At 37.2% G+C, this 26,803-nt stretch overlaps 1 protein-coding gene across 1 annotated transcript in view; it reads right to left on the bottom strand.

Annotated features, from left to right (window-relative positions):
- LOC129755610 (uncharacterized) overlaps window positions 1-24,552 on the bottom strand; it is a 143,660-nt gene extending 119,108 nt beyond the window's left edge. Inside the window, exon 1 of the mRNA XM_055752197.1 lies at window positions 23,805-24,552. The gene's annotated coding sequence lies outside the window, so the exon portion shown is untranslated. The remainder of the gene's footprint in view (window positions 1-23,804) is intronic.
- Between the last annotated feature and the right edge of the window lie 2,251 nt (window positions 24,553-26,803).

The following is a 26,803-nucleotide window of genomic DNA, read 5'->3' as shown; positions in this document are numbered from 1 at the left end:
CATATTCCAAATAATTGCTTCAAAATTGGGACTTTTTGATGTAAGGGCGATTTGAATACAGTCTTTGGCGTTTGATGGATTCTTGTTCTTCGTTTTTATGTTAATAAGAGTGGAAAAGTCTTGTTCGCATAAATATGTTGTTCCAAAGGCAGTAATTAACCGCCTCTTCATGTGCAATTTTGAAAGCCTTTGCAGCTTTTGACATCCAAAAAGACGACAGATTTGGTTTGTTCTCAAATTGAATGCGTGTTTCCGTATTATACCGAAGTTCGAGGATTGTTTCCAAGGGGCTGAAAGAGAAGGAAATTTCCGAACTGACATTTCAGTACCGCACTGACGTTTTTGTACCAAAATGCCACTGAAATCAAAGGGGAACTGACGTTCTGGTTCCAAAAAGTCGGTACGGTCCGTTTGTATGTGATTTGACAGTTGCTTCAGTCCTTTGATTGTTTCGGCCAAACCTGAAGGTTCTTCTGCTATCGTAGCAATTTCACAATTAATAGGATCTGCAATTTCTGCCGCTGAGATGATATCAATGTTTTTTCCTTGCATTTTTTGTTCAATATTTTTATACCTTCAAAAATGTCCGTTAAATAAGCGAGATATGCAACAAAGGAAGAGTTTTTGAACTTATCTGCAAGAATATTTTTTTTTACCAATCATAAAAATTTCGACTTCATTTTTGAGAGTCTAAATATGTATTTTTGAAACCATATATGAGTTATCAAACAATATCAAAGTTTGTTTTTTTTTCAACATTTTGTATTAGGAAACTTCAAATATGGATAATAATTTCTATACTTGTTCACACCGTTTATTAATTCTGTCTTATTGTAATCGAATATCATCGGTTTGATCATTCTTCAAATTCATTGTTGACTATCTTTATGGAGAATTATGAAAATCTGTACCAATCTGTATATTATTTGAAAATCTGTACGTACAAAATCTGTACCGAAAATAAGTAAAAAAATCTGTACTTTTAAGACAAAATCTATTCATGTGGCAACTATGCATCATACGTTGAGTGTTCACCCTGGGGGAGGAAGACTAAAATTTGCTATATCGTTTTCTGTATCGTTTTTTTTACTGTTCGGCAAAAAGCCAGCAATTGTTGTAAAGATTTGTAATCGTTCAAATTTCAACTTTAGATGATCAGTTTCATGTAGCGAGTCATGTAACTCAGTTGTTTAGCTGCTAAATTTAGATTTAGCAAGTTTTAGAACAACCATTAATCAAACTATTTTTATTTATCAACAATTCAAAACTTCAACGAAATTTGAGCGACTTAATACGCCTTATCATGCAAGAATTTGCCAGAGCAAAACAAAACCTAATTAAATCATTGTTTTATGCAAAACAAGTGCTTTTCAGCATCAAACAAGTTTTAATAAAAATCACTAAATAAGAAAATAAAATTTTGAACCTTCGCACTGGTCGGTAGATTGATTAGAGAAATTTGACGTTTGAAATATTTTTTTCTTTTTTTTTATTCAGCCTTCCTCCCCCAGTGTTCACCGTTCGCTCCAAACACCAACGCAGTTCAACGGATTGTGTTTTTCGGAAAGAATACGTATGAAAGGGAGTTGTTTGAATGAATGAATGTATATGTATTGTGACCGTAAATACTGAGCGAGCTCTCAAAGGGAAATATTTACTTCTGCATATGTCGCTAAATTCTTTACTTTCGAAATAAAACCAACAAATTCATAAAATTGCAAAATGAAAATATACACTTTTCACTTACAAGATATTAACTGTTACCCCCAAAAATTTCACTTTTACCCCATTTGGGGTAATTTACCCCGGTTCCCCGACCGCTGATCTACGGGTTCAAGTATTGTTCTAATTTTTGGAGCATAGAAACTTGAAGTTACACACTGTCAGAAAATGTAAATGGGTGCGAGTTGTTAAAATTTTCCAAAAAGATATGGTGAAAATAAGAAAAGGAAATCAAGTATCCCCACTCTCCCCTACTTAAAAAATTTTAACTGCAAAAAAAATTAATTTTGCTTATATTCAATTCCTTAGGCCCTTGCACTATTCTTCTTTAATTTTTTTTTCTTTAAACATTACCATTGTATAGGGTTTCTAGCCTTTTGTCCTTGGCTGGCTTACTCTTGGAAAATGTCCCAATTTTTGAAATATCAAAAAATTTTCTCATAATTCAACCAAAACTATAAATTTACTAAGAGAAAATGATGAACTGTCACATTAATCAAGAAGGGTGTTTGTTTGCGAGCCTTAAAAAAAAAGATATTTCAAGATTTTGAAATAACATTTTTACTTACATTGGAATTTTTCAAAAACAAACCATGTTTTTCCCAATTTGAAACCCAACATGTAGGTTTTTGAACGTAGAAAAAACTTTTGGGATATTTTGATTTAAGACTTAGTTATTGATGATTATGTGGAAAAATTTCATGTTGATCAAAGCTACCCCGTTTTACGGTAGCTACATTAAAGCTTAGGCACAATTTTCCCGTTTATTTAGATAACGTGCCGTTTAAATAAATCCTACCGCTTTTTGAACATTAAAGCAAGTATACTCAACCAATATTGACCACAGTCATTTTTTCCATACAAAGAAAAAGCGACAGCATCAGTATCCTCTAGCGGACAAAATGGAAGTTTTAATTCAAAAAATTTGTGTAACTTGGGATGGCGTTTATTACGGATACGACTTAGTCAGAGATGCCAGCCATAATAATAAAAATAAGTTTTATACCTATTCTTACACCACGAAAATTTCAGAAACTAGGAATAAATAAAATGATAAAAAAATGTTTTAATTTATCATTTATCAAAGCTCTATCATAAATATAACAAAAAAAATTATAAACATCGAACATGAAGAGACCGTGGCAAAAATTTCTTTTTGATTTATTTATTTATTTATTAAGTCTTTGCAGACATTTAGAGATGTTTACACATAACAAAACGATACTATCTTATTCTAATTTTGAACACAGCCTTAGAAATATTAAAATCAAAGTTACTTACTATTTCATTGAAACGAGCACAACATGTATCCAAAGGGTTGTTTTGTCCGTATCGGGTTCGTTTAGTAGTAAGTCTGAGGAACTCCAGCGTCCGAGTTAATCTTACAGGAGCGTTAAACGGAAGTAACGACAACAATTCTGGACAGTCCACATTATTCTGTAGAATATCGAAGATAAAAAGCCGTTGTAGGAAAATGCGCCTTGTCGGTAGATTCAGCAACAAGCAGCGCTGTTCGTACGGCGGGCGGTTTAAGGCGTCGTTCCATGGTATCTGGCGCAGAGCGTATCTGGGGAAGCATCGTTGTACTCTTTCGATCCGGTTTGCCTGTAAAACCTGGTATGGAGCCCAGATTTGCACTCCGTACCCGTACAATAAAGTGCTTTTAGGCTGTAGTAGTCGTTGAAAAATTGCGTGTTTCGTCGTATGAAGCCAAGAACCGCAAAGCCCTTAGTTGTAGTCGAGATATGCTGCGAGAAAGTGAGCTTGGTGTCCAAAATTATGCCAAGGTCCTTGACGATGGAATTGCGGCTTAAAGTAGTCGATGACATTTTGTACTCGAAGTTCAAAGGTTGACGTTTACGAGTGAAAAATATGACACTACATTTGGAAATATTAGGAGCCATACCATTCTGATGACACCACGTTAGAATTGAATCGATGTCTTTTTGGAGAGCACAGCAGTCAACTAGTGAAGCTATGGTACGAAAAATCTTCAGATCGTCGGCGTACAACAACTTATCCGATTCAATGACAGCGCATAGATCGTTGATAATAAGAACGAAGATCAAAGGTCCCAGATGACTTCCTTGTGGAACTCCAGAAGTGATTCGAAAAGGCGTCGAGTTCACGTTGTTTAGTCGTACGTAAGCTGTCCGGTCTACGAGATAAGAGTTGATCCATTTGGAAAGCCAATCAGGTAGTCCTATCCGACGCATTTTTTCGATGACAAATTTGTGCGGTACTCTATCAAAAGCCTTGCTCAAGTCTACATAAACTGCATAACTTGTTGACGTTTATCCAGCCTAGTAACCAACTTCGAAACGTACGTCATAAGATTGGTGGTCGTAGATTTTTAGTGTACAAAAGAAAATCAAAAAGCTAACAATTAAACATTACGAGGCAAATTTGCAATAGTGGTGCATGACGTGAAAAGACGTAAGCAAGTTTTCAAGTGAGATCAAGCGCATCGAATTTTATTTTATTTTTATTTACATAGTATTCCGTCTCACGACATAACTTGACGAACATAATTCCTAAAATTCACTCGGTCCATGGCAACCGTTCTCCAATTTTTCGGGCAACCCACGTCCGCCAGATCACGCTCCACTTGGTCTAACCACCTCGCTCGTTGCACATCGAAAGTTCTGTTAATTTCGAAGTATTTATTATGATTGTGGATTTAAAAAACTTAAGACAGTCTTTCGAATAACTTGAAAAGTGTGTAGTAATAATCATACTTGCGCTTGAAAATTCCGAAAGCCTGGTGAGAATTTAGGATTGGAAATATCGGTATAACATTCTATGCCGGACTGGCATTAACACGCTTTCTAATAACTGGCATTGTGCTCCCAGTGCAACCCAATTGCATATTTCTGATAGAAATCAAATAAAAAATATCCCATATCCTATTACAAGACAAAGCAGGATGGAAACAATCAACCAGCAAGGATATTGTCGAATGATGAACCGAGCGCTGTGTGTATATGTAAAACGGCTTTAGAAAATAAACATTCCTTGTTTCCAACCGACGACAAAAAACCACCAGCAAAGATGTGCATGTGTATGTCAACTGGCCGGTAATAAAAAACAGTTTCTAGTTTCCTATTCCCATCCAATTCCTCTGTTACTCATCCCTTTTCCATCGGAGATAATGCAGACATTTTTTTTTGGGAATCGGCGGTGGCAGAGGGACTATTACAATAGCTTTCGTTCGCTAACCGACTCTGATGGTGTACTGAGTAAGACATCGGACTGGGAAGTCGAAATGAGAAGTTTGTGAGATTTTTGTGGGATGAATTATCCAATAGGGTAAAAATCCCATAAAATGCTTTTCTTGATTCGTTTGAATGTAGTGGTCATGCATCATTTTGATTGAAAGGTCGACTCTTTATGCCAGTAGTGCCTTTTTAATCATATCATCAATGATTACTTACTTACTTACTTAATGATCCCGCGCCGATCCTCCGGTGCATAGGGCCGTGGTAAAAGACCTCCACTGTTGACGATCCGGAGCCAGCGTCTTCACCTGGTCCCAGTCAAGATTCTCGTCGACAGTTCGGATTTCAGCGGCTAGGCTTCGCCGCCACGAATTTCTGGGTCTGCCTCTTCTTCGATGACCTTCTGGATTCCAATCTAGCGCCTCTCTGCAAATCTCGTTTTCATCTCTTCGCAGCGTGTGCCCAATCCATCTCCACTTACGTTCCCGAATCTCGATTTCTAGCGCCCTTTGATGACACCGGCGATGTAGTTCCTCATTTGAGATCCAGTTGCCAGGCCACCAAGCGCGGATGATATTCCGCAGGCAGCGGTTTACAAATACTTGCAGTTTTCGCGTCGTTACCGCATATGTGCACCAAGTTTCGCACCCGTACAGCAATACGGATTTGACGTTTGAGTTGAAGATTCGGATTTTCGTTCGTAGAGAGATCTGACGTGACCGCCAGATGTTTCGGAGACTCGCAAACGCAAATCGGGCCTTTCTGATCCGGGTTTCTATGTCTTTTCTGGTACCACCATCAGGCATTATCTGGCTACCAAGATACTGGAAGCACTCCACTTTCTCAACTTGTTGCCCAGCTACCATGAAACTGGAGGGATTTTCTGTGTTGATCTCCATCGACTTGGTCTTTCCGACATTGACTTTGAGACCTGCTGCCTTGGAACTTTCGGTGAGGTCGTCGAGTTTGCTCTGCATATCTGGTTGTGTTTGGGCGAGCAAAACAATATCGTCAGCCAGGTCAAGGTCGTTCAGTTGCTCCATTGTTGAAGGATTGCACGGCAATCCTCGGTTCGGTGCACAGTCAATCGATCCAATCAGAATCTCATCCATTACGATTAGAATAAGTAGCGGTGATAAGATACATCCTACTACAGCAGTTACAGGGATTGGTTCGGACAAGACACCGTCGTGCAAGACCTTGCACGAAAATGCCTCGTATTGTGCTTCGATGAGATGGACTAGTTTCTCTGGTACTCCTCTTCGCCTTAGAGCCGCCCAGATGTTTTCATGGTTAAGTCGGTCGAATGCTTTTTCGAAATCAACGAACACCAGCAGAAGAGAGTCCTGGAATTCGTTGATTTGTTCCAGTATGATTCGTAGTGTTGCGATGTGGTCCACACATGATCGTCCGGATCGGAATCCAGCTTGTTGCCGTCGGAGTGTAGCGTCGATTTTCTCCTGGATCCTGTTCAGGATCACCTTGCAGAGTACTTTGAGGGTTGTACAGATCAACGTTATGCCTCGCCAGTTACCGCACTCTGTCAGGTCTCCTTTCTTCGGGACCTTTACGAGGATACCCTGCATCCAGTCGGCCGGGAATGTTGCAGTATCCCAGATGTCAGCGAAAAGACGGTGCAACATTTGTGCTGATAGGGAATTGTCGTACTAGGTTCCTAATTCCGTCGTACAAGGTGACCAAAATTGTCTTAATTTATTCCACCCTCTTCAGAAATACATTTAAAATTTTGCGGTTGCGGTTCATGCAATTGGCATTAGCTTACATCGAACGGATCATCCGCACAGGATAACAGCAGAAGTTTTTTCAAGTAACCAGTCGCAATAAGCCATGAAACTAGGATAGCTTTATTGTAAACAGGTCTACCATTGCTTGGCTAATGCATCTGCAGGCAGCAAAATATTATACCTTATATTCAATTATACCGAAATTGTCTCAAACTATTCCTCCCTCATGAGGTATAGATTTGAAATTTTGCGGTTGCGGTTCATGCAAATGCTATTATTTACTTCGCACGGATCAACGCGGATAACTGCAAAGTTCGAATGAGATCTAAGTTGCAATAAAATGGTCTTGCCAAGAAATCTCAAGGTAGCGTTACTGTATCTAGGTACCATTGCTTGGCTAATGCAATTGCAGGCAGCACAATATTAGACCTTACAAATTGAATCCACCCTGCAAATGTATTTTCTACCAACACACTCTCCAACGGACAGAGAAACTACCCATATTTAAAGAACATCAACATTTTTAATAGAACTATATGTTTTTCGACGTAATGAGACTGAATAGTGAGACATTTGAGGAGAGGCAGAATCACATTTGCGTTTTGTCAACATTATTTTTTATTTATTTACATAGTATTCCGTCTCACGACATAACTTGACGAACATAATTCCTAAAATTCACTCGGTTCATAGCAACCGTTCTCCAATTTCTCGGGCACCCCACGTTCGCCAGATCACGCTCCACTTGGTCTAACCACCTAGCTCGTTGCGCCCCCGCTCGTCTTGTTCCTACCGGATTCGTAGCGAACACCTGTTTTGCAGGACAGTCGTCCGGCATTCTCACAACATGTCCTGAGGCGCGCGAGCTCGTGGTTCATCCTTCGCCTCCACACTCCGTTCTCCTGTGCGTTTTGTCAACATGTGTAGTCTTATACATGTGGGAACCCTGCGAAGGATATCGAAACAAAGCAACACCACGTTGATGCGTGTAATGCGCATTAGACTGGTTCAGCTCATCTATTCGAGTTTTTTTTACGAGCGATAAAGCTTTTCGACTTTTTCACTCAAACTGTAATATGTCAAAAATGACAGAACATCTTTTGTTGAAAATTCACTGAGAATTTATAAAAAATGAAGCAAACATGAGTCAAGTTTTAAAACTTATTTGGTAGGAATCAGCATAAAAAGGGGTTCGATTTTGTTTTATTTTGAACGACTTTATGTACAAAAAATCATATCTTCCTGTTTTTTTTTATCCAAATTTGTATTGAGATCCAAACCAGAGACTCGTGAACTCTTATTTCAAAGTTTAAATTATTCATTCCTCTAAATTCTCTAGTCATTTTGAACTTCAACGGGAGTTTTTTGCATCGATTTTCCATGCATCGTCAAAGTTCAATAGAAATCGAGGTTATCGGTCCAGGAATTGTTTTTTTTTCCTCGAGTAGTTATTGATTCCCATTTAGAGAATTTCTGAAAACTGGAGAAGTTTAAGTTTTAGTTTTCAAGGATCTCTCAGTAAACATTCTGTAGAGCAAATCGTTAGGTCGTATTTAAGATATTGCAGTTTGAATGAAAGAAGTTGAAAAAGTCTAATTTTCGTATAACTGATATATCTAATGTTTCAAATACTTGAGAGAGGTTTAGTGTCATCAGATAATCGAACCAAAAATAATCAAATCCTAAAATATAAAATTATGAAGAAACAATGTCATTGGTGTTGAACGTTAGAAATGTGTAAAGTTGGAGATATTCTTGCGTGCACTCAAACGTCTATTAAATTATGCACTGTACTGGTAGTAAATAATTTTTAAAACACCAACCACTAGCTTAAAAAAGCCATCAATTCTATGTTCACTTAAAACCATGCATTATAAGCAATGCTGAATACATTCAAGTAATTTATTAATATAAAAAGACTTTTTGCACTTATCTCCCAGCGCATCTAGTCCCTAGTTTCAAAATTACTATATTGTGTTGTGATTACTTAGAAATCAATTATGTTCATTCTTTATGAGTCCGACTGTGATCAGCAAAAAATAGTATAAATGAACCGGTCTAATTCCAATTCTTGCAAATCGGTTTCCTATTCCTGTCGCAATATTAAGACGAATTATGGGGGCCGAGCGATTCGATTTCAATCGAATATTGACAAATTTATATAGTTCAGATTAGTTTGAAAGCATTTTTCTAATTTTATTTCAACACTTTTCTGTTAAATTTGATGATTTTGATTGTTATATGCATTGACAGGAAACGTTAAAACAAAGAAACACGTTGGAGGGATCACTAAGTTCGTCTTTCAATATGGCGGAGTGTGCCAATAATTAATTTCACTTCGAGATTTCAAAATCAAATATTTCAAAAAATATTTTTAAAAGTGACAAATTTGTGATAGAAAATAAATTCACAGACGTAAGTTTATCATGTGCAGTAGCCTATTAAAGTGGAAAGTGATTTTTCGGCTCTAAAACATGCATTCATGAATTAAGACGAATAAGAGGGATACGACGGAGGAGGGTACACCTACCCTAGTTGGTTAACATTTTGCATTTAAATTAAGTTTAAAGTTTCTACTTCGAGTCTTATCATCATATCATATCACATCATCAAATCATATCATGATGAAAATGATGCATGATCTAAAAAAGGAAAATTCAACAATTTAAAAAACGGAAAGATATCATCACAAATATTTTTGACATAACAGCTGAATGTGTACAAAAAGAAAAAAAAAAAGGGCAACACTGCCAAAGTGAAGTGTAGTAAATTGTTTTCACGGAAGATTTTTTCTCAAAATTTTGTCCGAAAATTACTTTTTTCCATAGCTAGTGTTGGATTTTTGCATAGTTCTTTTAAGTTTTCATAGCTACAAAGTGAAATTCAGTGATAAAAATTGATAGAAAATGATAAAACACGATTTGCAAAAATGACCGACTATAATGAAGCTGGGACTACGCCCTCCGGACAACTCCTGGGATATAAGATTGACGGTTCCATGTCGAAGAAGCGAAGAAGTATCGGAATGGATTTCAAGATAAGTTATAACTATGTTTATTTTAGTAGATTAATTCAGCTTTTTTTATCATAAATTTGCCTTTAGTCTACACTCAACGAAAACGACACATTGGGGCTATGTGTCAGCCTATATAGATTTTTGCAATTTGTCTCCCAATTAAAACATATGTGCCACACATATATTTTAGGAAATATTTCAGTCCTATGCGAAACATGAACATTATGAAATTTCACACATAGATGTTATATGTGTGAAATATTCTTTTGAAAATCGCCTTAAAGTAGGCAGCAAATTTTTAAATCTAGATTTATTTCTTAACTACTTTGCGGCGTTTAGAGATGCAGTCACTTGTGATATTTTTGTTTGCATGTTGTTGACATTCGTGTGGATTAAGTTTATTTGAACAAAAAATGTTTGAAAAGTAACAAAATATTTCACCATAATTCACGTCTTACTGCTTCTGTCCTTTATCGTTGGCCCATCGTCCGAACTGCCTGTTTCAATCTTCTTTTAAAATGCGAGCCAGAAAATTGATATTTTTTAACTAATAGCAATTACGCATACATTTTTTTACATGTATCAGTAAAATGATATTCTGGACTTACCTGCGTTTTGCTATCGTTAAAGAGCCGATCGCTCTTCAAGCCAATGGTGCAATCATGATGTGTAGCATAGTTACATTGATGAAAAAAGATTGAATTTTGCTTTAAAAAAATTGCATGCTTCTACACAGCAGCACTTCTTTTTTTCCCAATTGCAGCCATTTTGAACGTGTGAAATTTTTCAAAGATGACAACTATAAGGGCTATGTGTCAACTAATGATCTTCATATTTTTTCCAGTACAAGCTAAAATTCAAACATAAATTTTATTATTATCATATGATTGAAGAAATCGAAGCACGTATGTGTGAAGAAACATATGCTCTAAGTGTGTATTTTTTGCAGTGTAGAATTCATATAATCTAAATTTTCAAGCGCTTCCAGGAATTCAATGAAATATTTCACCAAGAACGAAATATTTCAGCCAGAGCATGTGTATTATGCAAACTTGTATGCAATACCGTGCTAGAAAAAGCTCATGTAAGCGCTGTCAGCTAAAATGACTGAGAAAGCTTTCTGGATTACAGTGGTGTATTTTGGTTTTTGTGACACTATTAATAGAAAAATGTACTTTTTAAATGATTTCAATATTTTTTGATATTGATTAACAGAAATAGCAAACAAAAAAGACATAAAATGTTCAAATATAAAATTTAATAAATTAATTAAGAGTCGTCATAATATCTTGGATAATTTTGGACTTCAATTTGTAAAATAACACAGATTGTTGAGTCATGTTGAGCACAATTCTAAGACAGACAGGGAATTATATTTTGTTCATAGCATGCCATGAACTGATTCAAATTGCATAGAAGTTACCAGAAAAAAAGCTCAAGTTGCATTCTTATTTCGAAGAAATTGATTTGGTATATATTAAGGCGCTTCAGTCGTAGGAAAAGCAGAGAATGATAGAAAAAAAGTACTTTGTTTTTGTGGCACTTTCCTTTAAAACTAAATTTCATGTCGCTGCGTGCATATATGAATTGTTTAAAATATTATAGTATCTTATCACTAGGTAAAATGTCATCACCATTATTTATGTCTCTTAGAAAAACAAATTAATAAAATATTTCAAGAACTACCTCACCATTTATCATATATAAATTCAAATACTACGTTTTCTGTATTAAAATGCTTCATACTATAATATAATATTCCCATACTTTATTTAACACTATGTTCGAGGTTATTACAAATCTATTTGATTGTTTGTATTTTTATTATTTAGGATAAACACTTCAAGGCACTATGTACCACCGCAATCTACCAATAACATACATAAATGTATCTAGGTGTTGTTTTCAGTTATCTTCGATTTCAATCATCGGTTATGGACCTGAATTAAATTTATTTTTTAAGTTAATGATTCTTAGTTGGATCCCGCCGACAAGATTTAAATAAGCAGAACCTGAACGGCGTAACATTTTGAAAGTAAATTTTTTGGAGAACTGTACATCGGCGTCTATTAATTATTTTTAATCTTTTTTCAGCTTCCAAACACTTCGACCAGAATTTGATTAATTATTTTTTTATGCTTTCTGCGATTTTCATTTTTATCCTTATATTCATCTTTACTTCAACCACAATAAAAACATCAAGTCTTAATACTAAATGTTAAGTTTATATAAAAACATTTCAATACAATTTATTTCAGTGTCATCATAAATAAATGAATTAAATTACGAAGAAACTCTAAAAAAAATTCTCTCATTATCATCATATAGACGATTTTGAAATAAAATTGACAAAAAAATTGTTTCAGTATCATCGCCAGAACGAGCATCTCATCAGATTGTTTGAATAATAGTTATTCATATTGATTTCTTTATTTATTGTCGTTATTAATTGTATCATATGGTTGTAGTTGGTCCTTGATATTTTGACAATTTTGTTACAAAAGTGAGTGTTTTGAATTAAATATTTGTTTTTATCAGATTTCCAGATGACGCTTGGATACAAAGTGACCATTATTGAAGCATGGTGATCTCAAACCAGTACAAAATTTAATACTGTTTTCCTTTTGTTTACTACCAAATTGATAAATTTATAATTTAATTAACTTTTTCATCTAGTTTTAATTTCAAGTATTCTGATTTGAACCTAAACTTTATTCACTAAACTTTGATATTTTGTCAGTTTTGAGAGCGGGCTACTACATTGTATTCCAAATATGTATACAGGCACTGCTCAGGTTTTTCACAAAGGGTAGATAAATATTCGCTAGAAATCAAAACTAGAATTTATAGAATTTGAGTAAACAGATTTTTTTTCAGGTTACCTAGCGGCATCTTGAAATACTTGTTTTAATTGAGGCCCTCAGGATCAGAGGGATGCAAGTCCAAAATTTATTAACCATGTTTTTTTTTCCAGAAAAATACGATTTCTATATTACAGTTTCCAACTCTTACGACCGTTGTTAAATTATTTTTTTAATACTTATTATTTATCTTCATCTATACCATGATAGTAACTATAACTGAAATCATAAACTAAATACATGTCCATCTTTTATTGGACGTATTAGGGTGCTAAGTTTATATAATTTGGCGATTATATTTATGAAGTTCCTAGATATGTCAACAATAAAAGATGGAAAGACTAATCATAATTACATGACCCATTTGGTCATGCGGCTATGATTGGGCGGGGCTTATTGGCAATGAAAGTAGCCTCGGGATGTGCAGGTGCCATTCTGAAATGGGTTACTGGAATTTCAATAGAGCTAACACCACCAGCACCCGCGATTGAAAAATTTTAATCAAATGGATTAATATTGGCTCTTTTGCATAACATACCTGCCAGCTCAGGGGGTCGTTGGATGGATTATACATACATACATACATACAACAGCTGAATGTGTACAAAAAAACTTAATTTAATTTACCATATTTGTTGAAACCTGCAAAAAGATTACATGTATGCTTGAAAAATATCTAAAATTCAATTTTGTTTAAAACTTCTTAAAAAATTTATTAATGAGTAAAAACACATAAAACTTCCATAATTTTTTTTCGCAAAACTCAAAATTAATTGAAGTCTTGAGGAAGGTTGATAACAAATTTAAAACTTTTAATTTATAATTATATGTTTTTGATTTCAGTTTTTGTAAAAAAAAGTGCAGAAATTTCTCGAACACTTTTTACTTATTTCAAAAGTCATTTCAATAAAAAAATCTAATAGAAATATTGCATATTCAGGGTACCCAAATTAGTGTCGTAGATCGAAATGTGTCAAGCCAAGGGTGATTTAAGACTGAATTTCCGCCGGAGGCGAAAAAAGTTTCTAACTTGCTTGTTAAAACTTATTTTCAAATACATTTAAGATCAAGTAATTTTCTGTAACTATGGTGAAAATTTTACTTGGAAAAAATCTTCATGGGGGGGGGGTTAAACCCCATAGCCCCCCCCCCCCTCCCCCCGCGTTTGCACGGCCTTGGTCATCATCATTTTGATTGAAAGGTCGATTCTTTATGCCAGTAGTGCCTTTTCAATTATATCATCAATGATTGATCAGTGCATTTGAGACACCGAGATTTGCATAATGGGCATTGGATTTCTCTAACCGCAACTATGGTTGTGAAGACATGTTTGTATTTCAATGTATTTTTTTTTCCAATTCACCTTAGAACGGTAAATACTTTCCCCAAATCATCAGCGCTCTGATTCCATCCAATCAAGAAAGTTCAATAATTTCAGGCTGATTTCGGTTGATGGGCGCCATTCGATAAAAAGGAAGGAACGCGGCGATGATTATGTATCCACCACTGATACACGCCTCGCCACGTTAATTAATTACTCCACCACCAAATTTCCATCCCGAAATTGATACCAGCCGAATGCAGGTCATGAATTCGAACGAGGCTCTGCTGCGCTGCTAGCCGTAAACTTAAGTGACCGTTAAGCCCCAAACGATTATTCCCGGAAGTTCTACCAAGTTTCATCCTTCTGCTAATATTGTAGGTAATCGTCGTCGTCATCCTTTCTGATTCGATTGAGTGGATCATCGCCCAAAAGACGACCCGTCGAAACGTCGAACGTAATTTCGATAAAACACTCGGCGTGCGTTCATTAAAATGATCATTTCTAATCCTAGGTTTCAACCCACTCACTTTCCGTAGGAAGGTGTTCCGGTGTTGTTTGGCCCAAGTGTCAAGTTCCTTTGAACATCGACGAAGCTCCTAGACTTGGCTGAGTTTTCTATCTATATTGAGAACACTGTCATTTCCCGAGGGTGGAAAAGCCCGGCTGGCAGAGCATGTGTCTGCTGATGGAATCCAGAGAATCGGCTCCATTTCCTCGATTCCATTCAACCGATACACATTATCATTATCGCATCGTTTGTTTTTATCCTCCTGGAGCCATCTTTCCGAGGAGGGTGGTTCCCATTTTCGTTTAATGGCCGGGCCGTTATCATATCGTTGCGGTTGAGTTTATTTTCTAGAGAAAGGAGGAAATGTTTCCACTTCTGATTAAATAAAGTTGACCTGAACAACAAAAGCGCGCCCTGTCGGCGTGGATGGATTGCGAACTTCCGGTGATAATAAAACAGCCAAACACCCGCCGAGCAGTAAATCAGGAATCGTAATCAGCAGCGGGAGTTCTCTTCAATAATATTGGAGCAGCAACAATTTCCGGAGCGTAAAAAAGCACAACACGTTTTAGGAAAAATGGCTAACGGAACGTTATGCATCAGCAACTGAAGTCGCGGCAGCTGCAAAAAAGGTACTTCAGTGAGACCCTCGTTCGTAATAAACTGCATTTGCCCGAGTCGATGAAGATGAAAGATCAAAGAGGAAACTGTGTTTCCGCCGTCTGGGCACAGCTTCCGCTCCGGTTGGCCATTGTCCAAGGTACCCGGATGTGCCGGTTAATTGGTTGGTACCTGTGCCACCATCTGGCGGGTGAAATTTATCTTGTTGCTTGCTGTATCGGCATGCTTTGAAGCAAACGTCGAGTAACGATTTCAAAGGATTTGGTTCAACGCAAGTGCTTGTCACCTCTTTTTCCAAGGAAAATGTTACACCTTAATTAAAATTCTGAGAATCCGTTTTATTTATGATACACCTATTGAAGTTGGAAGAGAAGAATAATTTTGCTGTACGGGCATATCAAGTGGTTTATTTTTACAATAAACATATCTGATACGACTTTTTTTTGTAATGTTATGTAACCAAATATCTGATAATTAAAATTATGGATTTTAATCTTTTTTCAAAGCGTTGTATAATTGAAACTTGAATATCTAGGCGAAATCTTAATCCTATAGGTGATAAACAAATCCTGACGAATGATGCGAGTTTAGAAGCCTTTGGCTGGTAAATGGTGGATAATGTGCAACACGAGACCTCATAGTGGTCATATCACCTCTTATTCACAACTCCTATCTCTACCTCCCCGTGGTGCCGGCTGGGATGCGAGTAACCCCGGTGGATGCTTTGGTCGCATGCAGACTGAGAAGGTGGCGGCACGCGTCTATTCCCCAGGTCAGGGGCGGCGTGCAACAACAACCGAGCGTCTGTTCTCCAGGTCAGGGGCGGCTCAAACAGCGTCTGTCTTGCAGCAAGCGGCTGAATTTATGAAATGCGGCTCCCGCCAGCTAAGTCCAAGATGGCAGCCCCATCGCGGGATAGGGACTTTAGGCTAACAACCTGCTGCTCCCGATTTGAAATTGTTACGGAATCCGAAAGAAATGACCGACCTGGAACTTTGGCGACGACTTTTAGCATGAAAACACGGACACGAATTGGAACTTGGAATGTTTTAACCCTTGCCCAACACGGCAAACTGGAACAACTTACTAGAGAGGCTAGCCGTCTCAACCTTGAAATTCTGGGACTGAGCGAAGTCCGTTGGCCTAACACTGGAGAACACAAGACACAGTCTGGGCAAGTTCTGCTTTACTCTGGCATACGAGGAGAACATGCTACTCGGGAACGAGGAGTTGGTTTCCTGTTAAGCCTGCAGGCCTACGCGGCCCTCATTAGATGGGAGAAAGAGCAGTTTTACAGTCAACTGAACAGCGTGGTTGAGAGAATTCCGAAGGGTAACATTCAAATCCATTTGGGCGACTTCAACGCAAAGATTAGCTCCGACAATCAGGACCTTGAGCGCATCATGGGGCGCCATGGCCTAGGACAGATGAGCGAAAACGGAGAGCTGTTTGTAGAATTTTGTTGCAACAACAACATGGTGATCGGTGGATCGCTCTTCCCCCATCGACCAGCACATAAGGTCACTTGGGTATCCCGAGATGGCCGAACAGAAAATCAAATTGACCACATCTGCATCAGCCGAAAATGGAGAAGGAGCCTTCTTGATGTCCGCAACAAACGAAGCGCAGACATTGCATCTGACCATCACCTCGTCCTTGGCGAGATACGACTGAGAGTTGCGCGTGTCCAACGGCGCGAGGAGAAAGTCGGGTGTCGATACGACGTCCGCCGGTTGGAGAATCCAGAGGTAAAAAGGGCATACGTTGAACAGCTAGAATCCCTAGCCTCGGAGCTGCCGACAGACGGAACAGTCGAAGAACAGTGGTGTGGAATCAAGAATGCCTTTATCACGACGAGTTAGCGATGGCCAACAGAACCCGCAGCTCGAAGCGCCAACAGTAAATCGCATAAATGGCGTCAACTCGGAAGCGCCTTCGCTGGCTGGCATAACTTTGATCTGTACAACCCTCAAAGTACTCTGCAAAGTGATCCTGAACAGGATCCAGGAGAAAATCGAAGCTACACTCCGACGGCAACAAGCTGGATTCCGATCCGGACGATCATGTGTGGACCACATCGCAACGCTACGAATCATACTGGAACAAATCAACGAATTCCAGGACTCTCTTCTGCTGGTGTTCGTTGATTTCGAAAATGCATTCGACCGACTTAACCATGAAAACATCTGGGCGGCTCTAAGGCGACGAGGGGTCCCAGAGAAACTAGTCCATCTCATCGAAGCACAATACGAGGCATTTTCGTGCAAGGTCTTGCACGATGGTGTCTTGTCCGGTAACTGCTGGAGTGAGATAAGGATGTATCTTATCACCGCTACTTATTCTCATCGTAATTAATGAGATTCTGACTGGATCGATTGACTGTGCACCGAACCGAGGATTGCCGTGGAATCCTTCAACAATGGAGCAACTGAACGACCTTGACCTGGCTGATGATATTGTATTGCTCGCCCAAACACAACCGGATATGCAGAGCAAACTCGACGACCTCACCGAAAGTTCCAAGGCAGCAGGTCTCAAAGTCAATGTCGGAAAGACCTAGTCGATGGAGATCAACACAGGAAATCCCTCTAGTTTCATGGTAGCTGGGCAACAGGTTGAGAAAGTGGAGTGCTTCCAGTATCTTGGTAGCCAGATAACGCCTGATGGTGGTACCAGGAAAGACATCGAAACCCGGATCAGAAAGGCCCGATTTGCATTTGCGAGTCTTCGAAACATCTGGCGGTCACGCCAGATCTCTCTACGAACGAAAATCCGAATCTTCAACTCAAACGTCAAATCCGTATTGCTGTACGGGTGCGAAACTTGGTGCACATATGCGGTGACGACGCGAAAACTACAAGTATTTGTAAACCGCTGCCTGCGGAATATCATCCGCGCTTGGTGGCCCGGCAACTGGATCTCAAATGAGGAACTACATCGCCGGTGTCATCAAAGGGCGCTAGAAATCGAGATTCGGGAACGTAAGTGGAGATGGATTGGGCACACGCTGCGAAAAGATGAAAACGAGAGGCACTTGACTGGAATCCAGATGGGCATCGAAGAAGAGGCAGGCCCAAAAGCTCGTTGCGGCGAAGTCTAGCCGCTGAAATCCGCACAGTTGACGAGAACCTTGGCTGGCAGCAAGTGAAGACGCTGGCTACAGATCGCCAGCAGTGGAGATCTTTTATCTCAGCCCTATGCGCCGGTCAATCGGCGCTGGACCCTTACGTAGGTAGGTAGGTATAATCGAAATAAGAACTATGACGCTGCCTACATTTAAGAGCAAAAATAATTATAATTGCTAAATAGTTTGAGCTTCAAAATGCAAATGAAATTTTAAAGTTAACGATTTGATAGGGTTCTTATCCATTTGTCCAATACGGGCTTACCCTTGGAAAATGTCCTTATTTTTTAAACATCAAAAATTAATCATTAAATGACAATAAAAAATAGCACTTTAACTGTTCATATACAAAAAAAAGTTGTTCTTTCACATTAAACAACTCGTTTGCTTCTAAATGCTTTTTGGTATCATCAGGAGAGCTGTATGTTTGCGAGCCTTGAAAAAATATATATTTTGAGATTTTGAAATTAGATTTTTTAATAACAGGAAAAAATTTCAAATGCAAACTAAATTTTGCCTTTTTGATACTCTATTAATGGGCTTTCAAACGTAAAAAACAGTTTTCAAAAATTCAAACCATAGACTGAGTAATTGATGATAATGTGGAAAAGTTTATTGTTGCACAAATTTACCCCGGTGATCAAAGTTACCCCGTTTTACGGTACTAAATTATGAATTGCTAAGTTTCATAAACAGTTTTTAAGTACAGAGTCTAGATCAGACTTGAGAATCATAGTTAATATTCCGAAGTTTTCCAATTGAGATATCTGATTCAGATATAAGTTATTTGAATTAAACAAAACATAATCACACCTATTGCTCTCATCCATTTCCAAGAAAGAGAACTTAGAATCCGCTGTTATTACATTGAGCTGCCTGAAAAATTTTAACAACTTAATTTGGAAATTCCGCAACAGCGATTCCTACAAGAAATTCATAGCTATTTTCAAAGTTAACGGTTCAATTGATTTTTAATGATGCAAATGTACAATTTTGACACGAAAGGGTAATAAGTTCTGATGGAGGATTCATCAATTTTTTTTTAGAAAAGTGTTGAAAGTATAAAAATAATGAATGCTAATAACTTCAAGATGAACAAAAATTTCGCTCAAAAAAGTTTTCCTTTAAATTTTTTGAGTTTTCTCCATAAATAGTAAGTAAGTTTCGATACCTTCATGAAATTGATAAAAAAATATTTTAATCCTTATTCTAAGATTCTTTCCATTAACCGTCGTTAAAGACTTCACGGGAAAATTATAAGTGAATTTGATAATAAACATAAAGAAATATTGTTTGAGGGGCATCTAATCAAAAATAAACAATCAATTAATCAATGAAAAATTCAAAATTTTAAAATCATCTTCACTTGGCGCTTTACTGAGTGAACTGAGGAAATTGTGTTTCAAAACTTCAAATAACAGACAAAAGTCCAAAGTTGTGTTGAAAAAAAAAATCGGTCATGCTTTCTCTTAACCATTTATTTTCATGACAAAGTAATGTCTAATTCGAACTTAATATTTTAAATTTTAATAATACACTGGATTCTTTTTTTATTTTAAACGATTTTACAGGCTCTAGACATTCCCGCTTTTTTCACTACTCTTGGGTGGTAAATTGATTCGGACGTTGCTTTCCGATAGAAGCATGCTCCGGATTGGCCATTTAGAGACTCTGCAGGAGTTCCAGAACAACCGTGGCTTAAAACTCAAAACAAATCAATTCAAAACAAATCTTTGAGCTTTCCGATTTCACTCAAATCACCTCAGAATGGTGTACCTGGTTGGCAATGATCGATTTACAGTCCAAGTTGGCCACTTTACTTGAAAAGAGCGATGAATCTTGCCCGATTGTTTAAAACTTTTAACAATCGATTTCCTTTTTTTTGCACGCACACAAAAATTGTTTGAAAAAATTATCCTGTGTATTAGAAACAACAAAACTAGGTTTGCCGGGTCAGCTGGTATCAACCTTCTAGTGCCCAACTCCGTCTTTTGACGGGATCCACTAAAATCGGCATAAAACCAAAGCCAATCATAAATTTTTACTTACTTTTTGCGCTGAATGCTTCAAAATATGTTAATCAAACAATTCATGGCAATAAAAATTGTTTAACAAGCAGTTGTCAAAAGTTACAGGCAAAAGAAGGTTTGAAACATCTAAAAATTGGAAATTGACCTATTTCCGGAAAGTCAACAGTTTTCTGCTAGTCTCATAAATGCTTAGTCCATGCGATTTTCGATCTGAAAAATGTTTATCAGTTAGATTAAAAAGTTACCACTATTTTGATTGGGTTTTTTTTTTATAAAAATAGTATCCTAAATAAGTTAGGAAGCAGAGATAAAACATAAGCCCTGTGTAAATGCGGGGTTGGAAAACAACGACAACATTTCGAAAAATTTGTACAATATTCAACTTGTACGAAACAATTTGAAATATCTCAGTTATTTGCGGAAAAACTTCAACAAAAATTATATAGAGCTATGTGTCAGCAGAGGTGCAAATGAACGTTCAGCGCAAACGTCGTCGAGAAAAAGTCGCAAGCTGATTATTTCTTGAAAAGGTTAAGATCAGCTACGACGCCTAACTTGTGGTTGGAAAAAATGAACGCATCGCAACGACGCTGTGGCACGATTGGTTCAAATGACTGCATCTCTTAAGTTCATTCCGATGCTTTGCGAACAGTTCGCCTACTGATTTTAAGGCGACGTCAACCGAAGGATCCGTTCGTTTGAATTCATCGGGGATAAGTTCAAACAACCTTATCGAGATAGGGTCGTTTGAACGTTCAATTGAATGTTCACTTTTGAACGTTCAATTGAATGTTCGTCTGATGCGTTCGGCAGCCTAAGGCAAGACGCCGAGCCGTGTTTGGATGGGATGGATTATTGATATGGTGCATTGCTTGCGTGTGATGTTCGGTCGTCGCTCGACGATAGAGGGTGTCGGGTGTCTTGTAGCGCGCGGACGACTTGGTAAAGAGAATGAGGCGCAGCTACAGTTTCATTTAACGGTGCAATTTTACTGAATAAAATGCAAACCGCCCAACTACGGTTGGGCTTGTAAGGCTTGTAAGAGATTTTTTATTCTTTTTCATTCCATGTTAGGTTCAGAACTGAAGCAAACCGTCAAGACCCGCGAAATTTAATTCAAATTTTCAGATATCAGATTCAGATTTCAGATTTTAGATTTAGATTCCAGATTCAGATTTCAGATTCAGATTTCAGATTCAGATTTCAGATTCAGATTTCAGATTCAGATTTCAGATTCAGATTTCAGATTCAGATTTCAGATTCAGATTTCAGATTCAGATTTCAGATTCAGATTTCAGATTCAGATTTTAGATTCAGATTTCAGATTCAGATTTCAGATTTTAGATTTAGATTCCAGATTCAGATTTCAGATTCAGATTTCAGATTCAGATTTCAGATTCAGATTTCAGATTCAGATTTCAGATTCAGATTTCAGATTCAGATTTCAGATTCAGATTTCAGATTCAGATTTCAGATTCAGATTTTAGATTCAGATTTCAGATTCAGATTTCAGATTTTAGATTTAGATTCCAGATTCAGATTTCAGATTCAGATTTCAGATTCAGATTTCAGATTCAGATTTCAGATTCAGATTTCAGATTCAGATTTCAGATTCAGATTTCAGATTCAGATTTCAGATTCAGATTTCAGATTCAGATTTCAGATTCAGATTTCAGATTCAGATTTCAGATTCAGATTTCAGATTCAGATTTCAGATTCAGATTTCAGATTCAGATTTCAGATTCAGATTTCAGATTCAGATTTCAGATTCAGATTTCAGATTCAGATTTCAGATTCAGATTTCAGATTCAGATTTCAGATTCAGATTTCAGATTCAAATTTCACAGTGTCAGTGTTCATATGTTTCACATTTTATTAAAAAATGGTTGAAGTGTTTGAGAACTACAACCGGAAAAGTACTGAAAGTCTAGTTCCTTAGCCCCTGTGCTTATGCAATTTTTGAAAAAATTGTTAGAAATTTTTCCTCATCAATCAAGTTTTTCGCAGAACAAAAGTTGTTTTTTATCATGAAACTTAGCTTCTGCAAATTTTTCAACGAAAAAAATGGGGTTCTAGAGGATTAACATGAGAACAATCTAGACACGAATGACATAATGTTTGTAAGGTGTCAAAAATGAAACCTTAGAAAAAAAAAAACAATCCGCAGTAGAAAGTATCTTTTCTTAATTAATTCTCAGTTTAACATTGAAAATTTAATGCAAACATTTTACCTAATACTCTACTGAAAATCAAGGTTGGAAACATAGTTCCTGAAAAGTTTTAGTTATTTTGGAACTTTGAATTTACGGGTTTAATTTTATTCAATCCAAAAACTTTTATTTTTGATCAAACGTTTCGATGTTGGTTAACACCTTCATCAGGGATCAAATTAGTTGATTCTGAATTGCCTTAGTAAAAGTGTATGGCCCGTATGTTTTGTGGTGGAGGTTCAATTCAAAATAGAAATTTGAAATTTTTTAACATTGAACACAAATGTACTGATTTGTGTTTAGTGTTAAAAAAATTTCGATTATAGTCATTTTAACATCTTAATGTCATTCGCGCCTTATATCAACGATTCAGTTAGCGGGCAGTCATTAAAAACTTATCCGGTACAACTGTGATCGATTTTTAATCTTGGGCTCGAACTCGCGGACATCAGCTCAGGAAGCAACTGACTTGCCAACTGAGCTATATCACAAGCCCTTAAGAAAATTTTAAATTTCTAATTTGAATTGAGGCTCCACCACAACACACCCGGGCAATTCGCTTCCGCTTAGGCAATTCAGAATCAACTATCTTGATCCCTGATGGAAATGTTAACCAACACCGAAACGTTGAATCAAAAATAAAAATTTAAGGACTCATAAAATTGGACTGATTTGCCGTTAATTTAAAAAACCAAAACATACAGTCCAAAACTGAAAAATCAATGTTATTTTAAAATATTTAGATATTAAATTTAATTTATGAAATTAGAGATTTCTTGAAAGGGTTATGAGCTCGAATTTCAATCATCAGATTTTAGCTCACCAGTTTCTGTTCAGAATTTATATTTAGTCTTGCATGATTCCAAACAAAACGTAGATCAAATTTTCAATAACTCCGTTTAAATTTCTTTAATAACGACAGGTCAGTTAACTCAAACCGTAACAGATACTTAGAAGAAAATACAGTGCAACAATCACTTTTTTATAAGGTCCTTCTTCATCGATCCATCCATCAATGTGGTCGATGCCATTCCGGGGCGAAAAAACAAAAGGCAGCAGTCGGTGTGGTGTGGCAACATTTCAATCAATTTCAATTTTCCACTTGGCTCAATCATCACGCAATTCTGAGTCTCGCTATGAGAATGGGGCAGGAGCAGCTTTGAACCAAGTGGCCTGTCTCCTTGATCCTCGAGCCTCGTCGTGGTCCTTCGGTCGGTTTCCAATTATTTGCCAGCAACCTTCCCCCGTTCGTTGTTCATCATAATCACGACGACGACGACAACGATTGGGATGAGGAAAATTCATGAGAAGTTGCTAGGGGGGAAAAATCTGCTGGGGAATTGCTTTTCCTTGGGATTTGATACTTGGACGTTTGACAATCGATAAAATGGGTAGGGGGTTTTTGGGGGGTGATTGAAAACTTACCTTCAAATGCTGTTTCTTCTTGCTTTTGATTTTTCTTTTCCGATCAATTGAATTGATGGTTCAATTGAGGATTGGTGGGTTTAGTTGTGACGCGAGTACCCTTAATGTTGGTGGTTTTAGAATGAACACGTAACGTTTGAATTACTGTGGTATTCACTAAGTTGCACAGTTGTACACTTAAGCACACAAAGCATCACTCGGATGGTCCCTTGTCGAATGTAGATCAATCGCTCGAGGGTACCGAATCGTGCTCCACTTGGGATTAACGATCCCCGTTTTTTCTTCCCAACTTTGAAAACTGTGTCCCATTCACTTTAGATGCGGAGTGAAAACTATGTTTCTATTCTTTACCTTCTTTATGCACCAGGCATCACCTTCAAGAGGAGTGCAATTCTCACGGTCGCCAAGTAACCCAATCACTGCCAATTACAGACTCTGCATTGGAAAAATCATAAACCACGACCGAGGACAAACGACCAATTGTCAACCACCAACCAGCTGGCGTTAATCCGTGGGACCAAAAACGTCCACCCAAAGCCGATTAGCATAGAAACAAACTCTCACATACGCCCCCGCAATTATCAAAAAACTGACTGGAAAACGTCTTGCTTCAAAGAAACCGTAACGACAAATAATCCGATTTGCCAAAGTGTCGCGTGCTTTTTTTTTTCAAGATAAGACCACCACCTGTCCGAACCGAAAAAATGTCCAAAAAGCTGGATCAAACCCGAAAGCCCGACTTGATCGCACGCCGTCCAAAGTGGATCTGCCAAATCCGTAGCAGAAGCACCTACCACGAGAAGACTCATCTCATCATCATCGTCATCGTAATCCTCCGTTCTGTTTTGTTTACTTTTTTTTCCTCCAGCCTTTCGAATTCCATTTGTTTTGGAACCGTCCGCTACCGATCGATCATCGAGGCGCCTTCTCGAGACACCCCCTTGAGAGTTGCGCCAAAGTTAGAGGAAACGCGAAAATGAGCGAGATCTCTCCCCGCGAATAAATCGAGAAGCTGGGAGACTGCACCTGATCGAGTGATCACGCGACGAACCCCACGAAAAGCTGTTTTTATTATTGATCGCTCTCTCACAAAAGAAAAAGAGAGAAGAGGTCACTTCAAAAGTTGGCAACACTGTTGTTGCCCTCAGTTTCTGAAGTTTTCTGTAAGTAAACAAGAAAAAGCTGATCAAGCCGGCAAACTCCAAAGAGAGAGATTGAGAAAAAGAAAAACAAACGCGAAGCACGTGCTAAAATCACACTGAGTATGATTTATGGTTACGGTCTGTCGGTTGCATTTCCACTTGAAGGTACTTTTGGGAGAAGAGTGAGAGTAAAAATTTCCACATCGAAGAGATTTAAAATTAAAGAGTTGGAACTGTGAGAGATGAAAAAACAAAACAGACATGAGCAGATCAAAGGGTAAACAATTTATATTGAACAACTTCGAAATCACAAGGCTAGAAGTAAAAAAAAAATGCAAATCTGGTGCCAGGCAGCGCAATGATGCAGCAAAATTGCAAACCTACCAACCCAGCTTCCAATCTATCTGTCGATGATAAATATTGCAAATGCCGCACAGCCGGCCTTTTTATCATTGTTTGTTTGCAGTTTTGTTTACATGTTTTTTTTCGAGTTAATGTTGTTCTTCTGGTACGAGCATTTCGTGGTGACATTAGATTAATGTTGTACCTGGTATGCAAATTACCTGAAACGATGTGTGTTATGCCACTTTAATGACGATTGCTTAATTTTTGCAGAGGAATTTTGAGGTAACGCGTAATCAGATCGTGGTAGTGATAAAGTTTCTTTAAATAAACTCAACAGTTCCCAAAAGTACTGTTAGACATCATCAATGGAACAAAAAAGTTACGAAAAGTTTTTTTTTATTTTAAATGTTTAGTTCGGAAGTGAAATATCATAATATTTTAATTGATTGGTTTTACACTCTTCATATAAAATTTTTTGAAGGATTCAAAACTAACGTGTTTATTGATAAAAATAGGGTTTTTTTTATCTGCACTGTATTAAAGTTTATATGTACTTACAAACAATTTTAAACGGTCGCCATATTAACAGAAATGTACTGAATTTTGTAGCCCATATGCATATCTTATATGAACAGGGTGTCAACCTGATAAACTTTGTTTATTGCATAGAACTGAAACCATTTAGTGTTTATGATCGAAATCAATTTCAATATCATGTATAATAAAGTTGCCAGAATTTTTCCAGCACGTATTCGGGCTGGATAAATCCGGGCTTTTTTATCTCAAAACCTGACAAAATTTCAGAAACAATTTTAACAAATCGGAACAAAAATCGATCATTTTCAATGAAATCCGGGCAATCGGGCCGGACCGGACTCTTCCAAATTTTAAATTTAATATCCAGGCAAACAACCGTGAGAAAACTGGGCAATCTGGAAACCTAAATCAATAAGTAGTAGAATTACAAACTGAGTACTTGAGTTCAAATTCATCACCTTGGTGTTTGATTACAGCCCGTTGACGCTTTTCGGCATTTTTGCTAGCCGCATGCAAGAATTAGTGACAGAGTTGTAAAGCTAGCTTTTGTCTCTTTGGGTCTCAATCACAAACAGATTTTTCTTTTAATTGTGACAGATTTCGTATACAATCTGTAAATTGATTTGGTTGTGTTAGTTTATTTTGAATTATACTTAACCCTTTAATGCATAGTGTAGTTTTAAAACAACACTAATCAAAATCCAAATATCTCGAAAACGCATTGATATTTTTGAGTCATGTATTCACAAAAAATATTCTGGAGTTAAAAAGAAATTACCTTCTGGTATTTTTATTACGATATTTCAATGTATGTGTGAGCTATCGAACAAAGTATGCGGAAAAATTGCGAAAATCAATTTTATTTATTTTCAAAAAAAATTGTTTTTGGGAAATCGCTGTTATTTCTTCAGATTTGCAAATTTAAACAATTTTTTCAATCTCAATCTATCACAAAAACCTTCCTGCACCCAATTA

This window comes from Uranotaenia lowii, chromosome 3 (assembly GCF_029784155.1).
Source record: "Uranotaenia lowii strain MFRU-FL chromosome 3, ASM2978415v1, whole genome shotgun sequence".
NCBI classification, from domain to species: Eukaryota; Metazoa; Arthropoda; class Insecta; order Diptera; family Culicidae; genus Uranotaenia; species Uranotaenia lowii.
This window is presented reverse-complemented; position numbering and strand designations above follow the sequence as displayed.